Raw genomic sequence first — 11343 nt, forward strand, 5'->3', positions numbered from 1 at the left:
TCGATCAGACAACAAATTCATCTAACCGATGAAAAGTATCCCGATGAACAGTACTCGGATGAACAGTACTGGAAGAACAGTATCTCGATGAACAGTATCTCGGTGAACAGTATCTCGATGAACAGTATCCCGATGAACAGTATCCTGATGAACAGTACTCGGATGAACAGTATCTCGATGAACAGTATCTCGATGAACAGTATCTCGATGAACAATATCTCGATGAACAGTGCTAGAGCAGCCAACACGAGAACCTCCAGTGGGATCGATCCAGGGCTCCCAGCCCTCGTTACCCCTCAGCACCAACCTGCTCCGAACCAGACGGAGGCTCAGCTCTCTGAGATCTGTCGCATGATGATGCAGCTGGTAGAAAAAGCTCAAGAAGGTGAGCGTACAATGCAACAACTAGCTGCTCGGCAGCAACGATTCGAAGAGGTCACTAGATCTCTAACCGCAACAACCCAACCACCGCAACGTCAGGGCTCGGGAGTGACCTTCCGAGATCGAATAACTGACCCCTCGTTCCCTCGAAGATGTCTCGACTTTTCCCTTGATAACACTGGATCGGGAGAACAGGGACCAGCTTTCCAAATGCCTCATGCTAGGACAGCTCCCGTGTTCAGTCCACCCCTCACCAGTGCTATGGGAAGCAACATAGCATCGACTAGCTCTATTCCCGATCAGGTTACTGGTCAGAGCGCTCGCTTACCTCCTCCACCACCTATTCTTAGGTCAGGAGAAGGAGTATCCGACCCGTCCGGGGGCAGAACGTCAGCTCCGGTGTTTCGGGCCAGAAACCTAAACACGAATCTGGGCGAACATCAAAGGACGGATGCTGATCCTACAGCTCGCCCCACTAACCTAACTCGTCAAAATAACCCAATAGCCAGTGAGCAAATCAGCCCACCGAGCACTTGGAAAAATGATCGAACACGATTCCATCAGGGACCTGTTCGCCAGGTACATGTTCGTCAGGTACCTAACGATGACCCGAATGTCCTTCCTCTAGAGGGACCTGAGGCTATTCGTAGATATATGGAGCGGACTCACGCAGCTCTCTAAAAGCTGGGTGTTCAAGTCCACAAGGCAACGAGCTCAGCTCCCGAGATCTAGAGCTTGATCGAGGAGACCAGTGGGACTCCATTCACTGACAGAATTACCGGCTCTTACATAAGAGATACCCGAAAAATTAGGATCCCCGAGTACGACGGGACCTCAGACCCGAAGGCCTACTTAAGAGTCTTCCGGTTAGCTATCGTGAAGGCTCACTTTACGAAAGAAGAATGTGAGGCAGGTTATTGCAGGACATTCGCCGAAAACCTGGTCGGAACAGCCCTCGAATGGTTCTCTGGTCTTGAGCCAAATTCGATAGACAGTTTCGACCAGTTAAGTAATGCCTTCATGAAGCAGTACTCGACTCATATCCTAAAGCAAGCATCCGAGGCTGACCTCTGGAAAGTTAGACAAGGAGTGGGAGACTCGCTACGAGCCTACATCGAAAAATTAAGAGCAGTGAGAACTAAGCTCTCAAACCCCAACGATCAAGTTAACATCGAGGCCCTTAGAAGAGGTCTCTGGTATAAATCAGAATTCTGGTCGAAGTTGACGCTCAACCCTCCTCAAACTATCGATGATGCTCTTCATAAAGCCTCTAGATATGTTACCTTGGAAGAGGAAACAACTGCACTAGATAAACTCCACAAGAAACCCCAGAATCACCCGAAAGGTGAAGCCTCGGATTGGAAAGGACCTCATAAAAAGGAGAACTTCCGAAACAGTCAGACCCAAGGAGAGCATTCTTATGCAGTCGAGGATGACAAAGAGGAAAAACTTGTCGCCGCGACAACTAAAGCTCCCTGGTCGAAAGGCTACAACGAGAGCAAACATTGCTCCTATCACGATCGGAAAGGACATTCAACTGAGGAGTCTTGGGATCTCCTACGACAACTGGCAGCCAAATTTGCAGCCGGAGAAATAGAAGGCGTGGACCTCAAAAAGCCACAGCCCTATCAAAAAAGAGGTCCCAGAGATACCTCTCCGAAACGCGAAAGATCACCTGAGAAGGAGATAAATTCGCCACCCCCAGCTCCCAAGAAGAGAGTTGATATGATCCTTGGAAAATTCCCACAGGAAAAGAACCTACAAATCGAGGCCCTCCTGAGTAAACCGTTAACTCAATCGAGCCCCAACTCGAGGGTGGACTGTATCCTTGGAGGATCCGACATATGTCAAGACTCCGTTAATTCTATTAAAAATCACGTACGGAAGGCTGTGTCTAACACTGGACCTAAGCCTCCCAACCCCGAGTACAATACTAAGATTTCCTTCTATAGAGATACGAGGTGCCTAAACTTATGATAGAAACAGGAAGCTCTGTCGAACTTATTCTCTACAACACCCTGAAAGGGATGGAAATAGACGACTACGAAATTATTGGCCAAAAAGCTGATCTCGTAGGCTTTTCCGGAGAAACAGCTACCTCATTGGGAACTATCAAGCTCCCAATCATAGCTGGCGGAATAATGAAAATGACCAACTTAGTAGTCATCGACAGACCTTCCCCGTTCCATGCGATCCTAGGAAGACCCTGGATTCACAAGATGAAAGCAGTAGCCTCGACTTATCATCAATGTGTGAAATTTCCAACACCTGAAGGGGTAACTACCGAACATGGTAGCCAGAAGATCTCCAGAATCTGTTACCTGGGAGGATTCGAAATCCTCAAAAAATCCTCCCGATAGCAATTACAGATCCAGGAGGGTCGCGAGATGCAACAAAATATTTGAGGTCCCCCTAGGAACCTCACCGAAAAAGTTTGCATCAACGACGCAAATCCTGAAAGACAGGTATCGGATCTGAGCTACCTATCGAGACCAAAAAGGAGCTCATTGACTTCTTAAAAATCAACGTCAAAACCTTTGCATGGACCACCAGTGACATGAAAGGTATAGATCCGAACGTCACCACCCATAAACTAAGAGTAGACCCCACTTTCAAACCGATCAAACAAAAGCGTCGCAAGCTGGGCCTCGAAAAGGCTCAAGCTGTTAATGACGAAATTGATAGACTTACGAAAACTGGGTCCATTCGAGAGGTGCACTACCCCGACTGGTTAGCTAACCCGGTAGTTGTAAAAAAGAAAAACGAGAAATGGAGAATCTGTGTAGATTTCACCGACCTAAACAAGGCTTGTCCTAAAGACAGCTTCCCGTTACCTCACATCGACCGCCTGGTTAAAGCAACAGCTGGCCATCGACTCCTATCCTTCATGGATGCCTTTTCAGGGTACAACCAAATCATGATGGATCCTGAGGATCAAGAAAAAACTGCATTCATAACCGAACGAGGAACCTATTGTTACAAGGTTATGCCATTCGGGTTAAAGAACGCATGAGCTACCTATCAGAGGCTAGTAAATAAGATGTTTGCTAGACAACTCGGAAAAACCATGGAGGTCTATATTGACGATATGCTAGTCAAATCCTCAGCTGGAGAAGATCATATCTCCCACTTAAGGGAATGCTTCGATATCCTTAACAAGTACGATATGAAGCTCAATCCCACTAAATGTACCTTCGGGGTACCCTCAGGCGAGTTCCTAGGCTACCTCGTAACCGAAAGAGGCATTGAAGCCAACCCGAAACAGATAGCTACCTTTCTGGAAATGCCGTCACCTAAGACAACCAGAGAGGTACAGAGATTGACTGGACGAATCGCAGCATTAAATCGATTCATATCCAGGTCCACCGATAAGTGCCTCCCATTCTACAAACTTCTAAAAAATAATAAGAAATTCTTATGGGACGAAAAGTGCGAGGAAGCCTTCAAACAATTGAAAGCTTACTTCTCCGAACCTCCGATCCTGGCTAAACCAGTATGGGAGAACCACTATATCTTTACCTCGCCGTATCAACCGCTGCAGTTAGTGGTGTGCTGGTACGAGAAGAGCAAAACGAGCAAAGACCTGTCTATTATACCAGCAAGAGTCTGATAGACGCCGAAACTAGATACCCTACTATGGAAAAACTAGCTCTAGCTGTCGTAACAGCTGCCAGAAAATTGCGACCTTATTTCCAATCGCACTCAATCGTCGTAATGACTTCACAACCATTGCGAACAATTTTGCACAGCCCTAGCCAATCATGACGATTAGCTAAATGGGCAATAGAGCTCAGTGAATACGATATCGAGTATAGACCTCGAGCAGCAGCAAAAGCTCAGGTCCTTGCCGATTTCATAATCGAGCTAGCTTCCGAACAACTAGACTTGGAAACGGAAGCTCCGAAGTGGAGTCTGTACATTGACGAGCCTCGCCAAGACAAGGTTCCGGCATCGGTCTAAGGCTGACCTCCTCAGCTGGAGAAACCATCCAACAATCCTACAGGCTCGGATTCAGCGCTTCTAATAACGAGGCTGAATACGAAGCATTAATTGCAGGATTAAAACTCGCCCTAAGCCTCGGAATTCGAGAGCTGAACGCTTATAGTGATTCACAGCTAGTAGCTAGCCAGTTCCACGGCGAGTATGAAACAAGGGACGAAAGAATGGGGGCATACCTAGAAGTTGTCCGGAACCCACTAAGCAGTTCAACAGATTTGAACTAACGAGGATCCCACGAGGAGAGAACTCCTCAGCAGACGCGCTGGCTGCTCTAGCGTCAACATCAGACCCCCTCGTAAAACGGATCATACCCGTAGAGGGAATCGAAAAGCCAAGTATCGACATAGCTACCAAAGCTGAGATCGATAGCAAGCCGAAAGAGCAAACGGAAGGTAGCTACCCCCAGACGGTAGCAACCCAAGTTCTTACAACCTACTGGTTCCCAAAAACCAGAATTCGTAGCTTTAAAAAGCATACCTCCGGGGGCAAGATCCAGACCTCGGATTCACCTGTCTACGCAGCCAGGACCAGGAGTCGTTCTGCTTTTGAAAGCGCATCCGAAGAAACGACCCAGACTCCGGAGAACAACACCAGAACTGGAGATATTCCTCAGAATTCAGACTCCTTCGAGCCTAATCCGACCAATATCTCCGGGGGCAATAAGACATCAGGTCACGACACTCAGGGACCTGAACAAGACACATCAGGTCACGACACTCAGGGACCTGAACAAGACCCGCCCTCATCTCTTCATGACAAAATCATTGGGAGAGAGGATTGGAGAATACCGATCATGCAGTACATCTTGGAAGGTAAGACCCCCCCCCCCCAATAAGTGGGAGGCCCGAAAACTCAAAGCATTAAGCGCAAGATACTGCATAATCGAGTCAGCCCTCCATAAACGAAGCATTTCCGGACCTTACCTAAAATGCGTCCATGGCCTCGATGCTATCAATCTTATGAAAGAAATGCACGACGGCTCCTGTGGAAACCACCCTGGGGGCAGAGCTCTAGCTATCCGAATCAAAAGACAGGGCTATTTCTGGCCCACCATTATCGCTGACTGCGAGGTTTACTCCTCTTCATGTGATAAATGCCAAAGGCATGCACCGATTATACATCAGCCTGCGGAAAAACTATCCTCAATATCCGCTCCGTCCCGTTCATGAAGTGGTCCATGGACATCGTAGGACCACTCATAACGCCAGGAAGGGGAAGGCGGAAGCTACGCTTCCTCTTGGTCTTGACAGACTACTTCACGAAGTGGATAGAGGCTGAAGCTTTCCAACAGATAACTAGATTCGAAGTCGAAGGATTTGTGTGGAAAGACATTGTCTGCCGCCACGGCGTCCCGTATGAGATCGTAACCGACAACGGAGGACAATTCATTTCTCGTGACTTCAAAACATTCTGCGACAAGTGGAACATCCGCCTTACCTTCTCAACACCTCGACGACCTCAAGGTAACGGTCAGGCGGAGGCTGCTAATAAGTCAATATTAGCAAACCTCAAGAAACGCCTTGGAACCAACAAGAAAACCTGGTCTGAAAAGATACCTGAAGTACTTTGGGCATGTCGAACCACCCGAGAAAGGCTACAGAGGAAACCTCTTTCTCTTTAGCCTACGGAATGGAAGCTGTCGTTCCGACGGAAACCTCCACTGGGAGCCTCCGTCAAGAGCTCTGTACGTCTGATCCCGAAGCTAACGACCAGCTCTTATCAGACAGCCTCGATTTAATCGAGGAACGACGAGACCGAGCTTTGCTTCGGATTCAAAACTATCAGCAGGCAATGGCTCGACATTATAATTCCAAAGTCAGGCCTCGACAATTTGTTGTAGGTGACCTGGTACTTAGGAAGGTTTTCGAAGGAACCAAGGAACCAGATGCTGGGAAGTTAGGAACCAATTGGGAAGGTCCCTACCGGATTATCCACGTGGTACGACCTGGCGTCTATAAGCTCCTGAAGGTGCGAACCGGAGTACCTGAAATCAGATCGTGGAATGCCACAAATCTGAAGAAATACTATCATTAGGTACTTAAATTCCTCGAATTACGTTAGGCTTGACCCCTTGACTGGGTACGTAGGCAATTGTGTTATGAGTGCAACCCCAATCTCATTTTAACACTCTTTCCACCATGACGAAAGGGGGCATATGTTTGAGAACATATAGCCCAAACAGCGATTGTATGATTATTGTGATACCACGTATCCTATTATCAATAAAGCAATTATCTTCGATAACTTGACCTTCGAGCAAATTCAGGTCTCTACGAACCTGAACCCAAGGTCTTAAAATCCTTCGAACAAATTCAGGTCTCTACGAACCTGAACCCAAGGTCTTAAAACCCTTTGAACAAATTCAGGTCTCTACGAACCTGAACCTAAGGTCTTAAAATCTTTCGAACAAACTCAGGTCTCTACGAACGTGAACCTAAGTCTTAAAATCCTTCGAACAAATTCAGGTCTCAATGAACCTGAACCTAAGGTCTTAAAATCCTTCGAACAAATTCAGGTCTCAATGAACCTGAACCTAAGGTCTTAAAACCCTTCGAAAAAATTCAGGTCTCCGTGAACCTGAACCTAAGGTCTTAAAACCCTTCGAATAAATTCAGGTCTCCGTGAACCTGAACCTAAGGTCTTAAAACCCTTCGAATAAATTCAGGTCTCCGTGAACCTGAGTTCTTAAAACCCTTCGAACAAATTCAGGTCTCCGTCAACCTGAACCTAAGGTCTTAAAATCCTCAGTAATCTCGAAGGTCTTAAAATCCTTCCAACAAACTCAGGTCTCCACAAACCTGGACCCAAGGTCTTAAAATCCTTAGTAACCTCGAAGGTCTTAAAATCCTTCTGGCGAAACCAAACTTCGACAAACCTAAATCTAAGGTCTTAAAAATCCTTAGAAACCACTAAAGGTCTTAAAATCCTTATCAAATCCCAAAAGGTCTTAAAATCCTTATCAAATCTCAAAAGGTCTTAAAATCCTTATCAAATCTCAAAAGGTCTTAAAATCCTAAGCAAACTTCAATGGGTTTTAAAATTCCACACACGAATTCAGGTTCCCATGAACCCCCTCCTAAGGTCTTCAGGGTAGCTCAGGTTCCTAAAAACCCGGAGCTAATCTCAATATTTCAGGAACTCCTTCTAAGGATCCTCATAATCGAATACACTCGAAATCTTCGAGACCTGATAAGTCATTAGACATTGTATATAATAATCACGATACATGTCCTAACCGAAACTTCCACTTGACAAAAGTCAATCTCATCCAAGAAACGATCAAACCAAGTCAAATGACTTAATATGAAAAACAAAACCGAAATTTGAATAAAAGGGTTTAAAAACCTCCCCAGGCTAACGAGGGTTCAGAAGACCCTAAGGTTTAAAAGCCTCCTCAGGCTATAAGTCTGACACGTAAACAAAGCCCATTGGGCAAAAGTCATGAAAAGCAACATTACAATTCAAAAAGACCCGCAGCTCTTAGACATCATTATCACGGGAGCTCATCCCGACATCCTTGTCTCCCTCGACTGGATCACTTTCTTTGGCTGGATCTCCCTCATCTGCCTCCTTGTCATCGCCCATCTGGGACGTCTCGACTGGAGCTGAATCAGGGCCCACCAAACCTAAAATAGAACCATACTCTCCGTAAAAGAATAGATTAAACATGTTAGTCTCGAAAGTACCTGAACTCTCTGAGAATTGAGGAATGGGAAGCTTGCTGGCCGAGAAGTCGGATACTTGCGCCTTTTCATACGCAATCGTAGCCATCAGATTAAGCAAAAGAAATCTTCAATAAAGATAACTGTTGCTCGAGATCTCAACAAGAAGATTGATGCTCGGCGGCTAGGTCTAGCTTCCGAGATAAGGAATCTTATCTCGAAAGCTGGGGGCAACTGTTGGGCCCAAATATGACCCCCTAGCTAGTGATAGACAATAAGAAATGATAACGGGCCGCGAAAGGCCCATCATGAATTCAATCTTCAAAAACAGCTAAGTCAGATCCGGAGGCTGTGAGCTGGAGATGTTCATCAGAGAGGTCAAGGAAAAGAGGCAGCTCGTTGACAAGTAAACAGGCGCATGACCCGGTCAAAGAGGTAGCTCGTGGACAAATAAATAGGCACAGGACCCGGTCAAAGGGGAGCTGTTACAAATCCCTCAAATCACGGAGGGGATCTCGGGAAGCTGTTGGTAGCAACTGACGGAGCCTGGGCCTATTTAAAGAGAAAATCAATCAAGAAAAAGGGATGGGAACCCATTTCATACACAAGCTCTCAATCATTTAATTCTTTCTTTGTAAACAGTATAAACATCTTTGTAAACATATTCTTTACCCAAAATCATCAATAAAATCATTCATTCTACAAGTTCTTACGGGATTCAGCCTACGCTTTCTTCCCAAATAATCTTAACCTGACCTAAAATCAGGAGGTGAGTTTAATCCCTCACAAAAGATCCATCCTCTCATAGAGAAGATCATCTGAACCCTATTGTTTGCTACTCTGTTCTTATGCAATTTATTTCAGGATTTATGTCTTTGATTCCTTGCATCATGATCGAGTAGTCTCCTTGCTCGCCTAGGGTTTTTAGGGTGTTGACACATGAGCTAAACATAGATAAGCGATTTATAACTGTTCCTCATTCATACAGTTCTTACTGCTTTCATTAATCTGATCACTTGATGTTAGATCCTAAGTTCATCACCTAGTTAACCGCTTAGGAGATAACTTGACATGTATTGAATTAGCTTAGTATCCCTAATCAGCGAAAGTAGATATTAGGGTAGTAAGTGAACTGATCCGACCTGTTCTCTATAGCTTGCAATCGATTCTCATCTCAACGACAGTTAGATGGTGAGATCGATCTGCAAAGCGATCACTACCACGACAGTGGAGTGTTCCAGTTGAGTGATCCGAGTTCTAGAAAGCACTTCATCGCGCTTGAATAATGGTTTGGCTCCAATTCAACACCCAATGAAATACCCTAGGCTTGATATTTGTTAAATTGAATCAATCTCGTGTTTACTTGTTTACTATTGTCTCTTTTAAAACCAAAATCATATATTTTTCTTAGCTTAATTTCGGAACTCATAGAACTAAAGTGTAGACTGGTCCTCTGGAATTGAATCTCAAGTGCTATAATTACAACTGTTAACTTGGCAGTAGCAAGGATTCATTTTTAGTGTATCAATATATAACAATAATAGTAGTAGTATATAAAACTTGATCCAGGGACCTTACTTTAGAAATGATAGGATTTGAGGTGCAAGGCGTTCCAGCAGTTGGGTTGGACCTTACTGTCGCTGTCTTCCAGCTTATAGGCTCTTGCCCCCTGCACCTCTATTACCTTATAGGGACCCTCCCATCCTGGAGGGAGTTTTCCGGCTGATTTGTCCCTTGTGTGGTCACAGACTGCCTTAGGACCCAGTCCCCTTTCTGGAAGGTTCTGGATCTGACCTTCTTGTTATAGCTCTTGGCTACTTTCAACTGGTAGGACGCGTTTCTAAGGCGGGCCGCCTCTCTCTTTTCATCGAGTAGGTCTAGACTCAGGGACATTAGCTTGTTTTTCTCTTCCTGGGAGAGGAATTCAGAGACTGTGGTCCTTACGTGCACCTCCGTGGGTATTACCGCTTCAGCACCATAGACAAGTGAAAAAGGAGTCTCCTGGGTGGCCGTCTTCGGAGTGGTCCGGTAGGTCCAGAGTACTCCGTGTAGCTCTTCTGCCCATCGCCCATGGGCGTCTTCTAGGCGCTTCTTGAGCATATTCACCACCGTCTTGTTAGTGGACTCGGCTTGACCGTTTGATTGGGGATGTTGTGGTGTTGAATAGGAGAGTTTGATGTTCCAGTCTTTGCAAAACTTTCGGAAGTTGTAGCTTGTGAACTGGGGTCCGTTGTCAGTGACGTTCTCGTGGGAGGTTCCGAAGCGTGTGATTACGTTGGTCCATAGGAACTTCCTGATCTGGAGGTCTGTTATTTTGGCTAGTGATTCAGCTTCCACCCACTTTGTGAAGTAGTCGGTCACGACTAGGAGGAAGACCTTTTACCCCGGTGCCATGGGAAATTTTCGCACGATGTCCATGCCCCACTTTCGGAAGGGCCAGGGAGAGCTTAGAGATTTGAGGTTCTCCGGTGGAAGATTGGAGACTGGCGCGTGCTTCTGGCATTGGCTACAGAGTTTAGCTTGCTTGAGGGAGTCCCTTGTCATGGTTGGCCAGTAGTACCCAGCTCTTATGTTTCTAAGTACCAAGCTTCGACCACTGGAGTGAGAACCACACTCTCCCTCGTGGAGTTCTTCTAGTATCCTGGCAGCTTCTCTAGGAGTGAGACATCGCAGATAAGGCCCTGAGAAGGATCTTCTGTATAGTTTCTCTTCGGAAAAGCAATACCTGGCGGCTTGCCTCCTTAGCTTCTGACTTTCGTCTCGATCTGTAGGCAAGGTGTCGTATCTCAGGTAGTTAATGACGGGAGTCATCCAGGTCTCTCCTTCATCCACTACAGATACTTCCTCAGGCTCCGCCTCCTTCTATGTCGTGGGCCATTGAAGTACTAGCAGTGGGATGCTCATATGACTCGTGGTTTCTAGGGCGGACCCTAGATTAGCTTGAGCATCGGCTTGAGAATTATGCTCCCTAGGGATCTGAGTGAGTTTACAGTTTCCGAACCTGTCGAGCAGTCGTTTAGCCACCGATAGATACCTGACCATACTCGGATTTTTTGCCTGGTAATCTCCTTGGACCTGGCTTTTGATTAACTGCGAGTCGCTGAAGACCTGGATGTCTTCTACTCCCATCTTACCTGCTCTGGGTTGGCTTTGATGCCCCTGTGGGTGACTATATACCCCAGGAACTTCCCAGAGGTTACTCCAAATGAGCACTTTGAAGGGTTGAGTTTCATATTATACCTCCTGAGAGTGGAGAATGCCTGTTGAAGGTGCGAGATGTGGTCTTCGGCGTCCAGGGATT

The sequence above is a fragment of the Raphanus sativus genome, chromosome 8 (assembly GCF_000801105.2).
Source record: "Raphanus sativus cultivar WK10039 chromosome 8, ASM80110v3, whole genome shotgun sequence".
In the NCBI taxonomy this organism is placed as follows: Eukaryota; Viridiplantae; Streptophyta; class Magnoliopsida; order Brassicales; family Brassicaceae; genus Raphanus; species Raphanus sativus.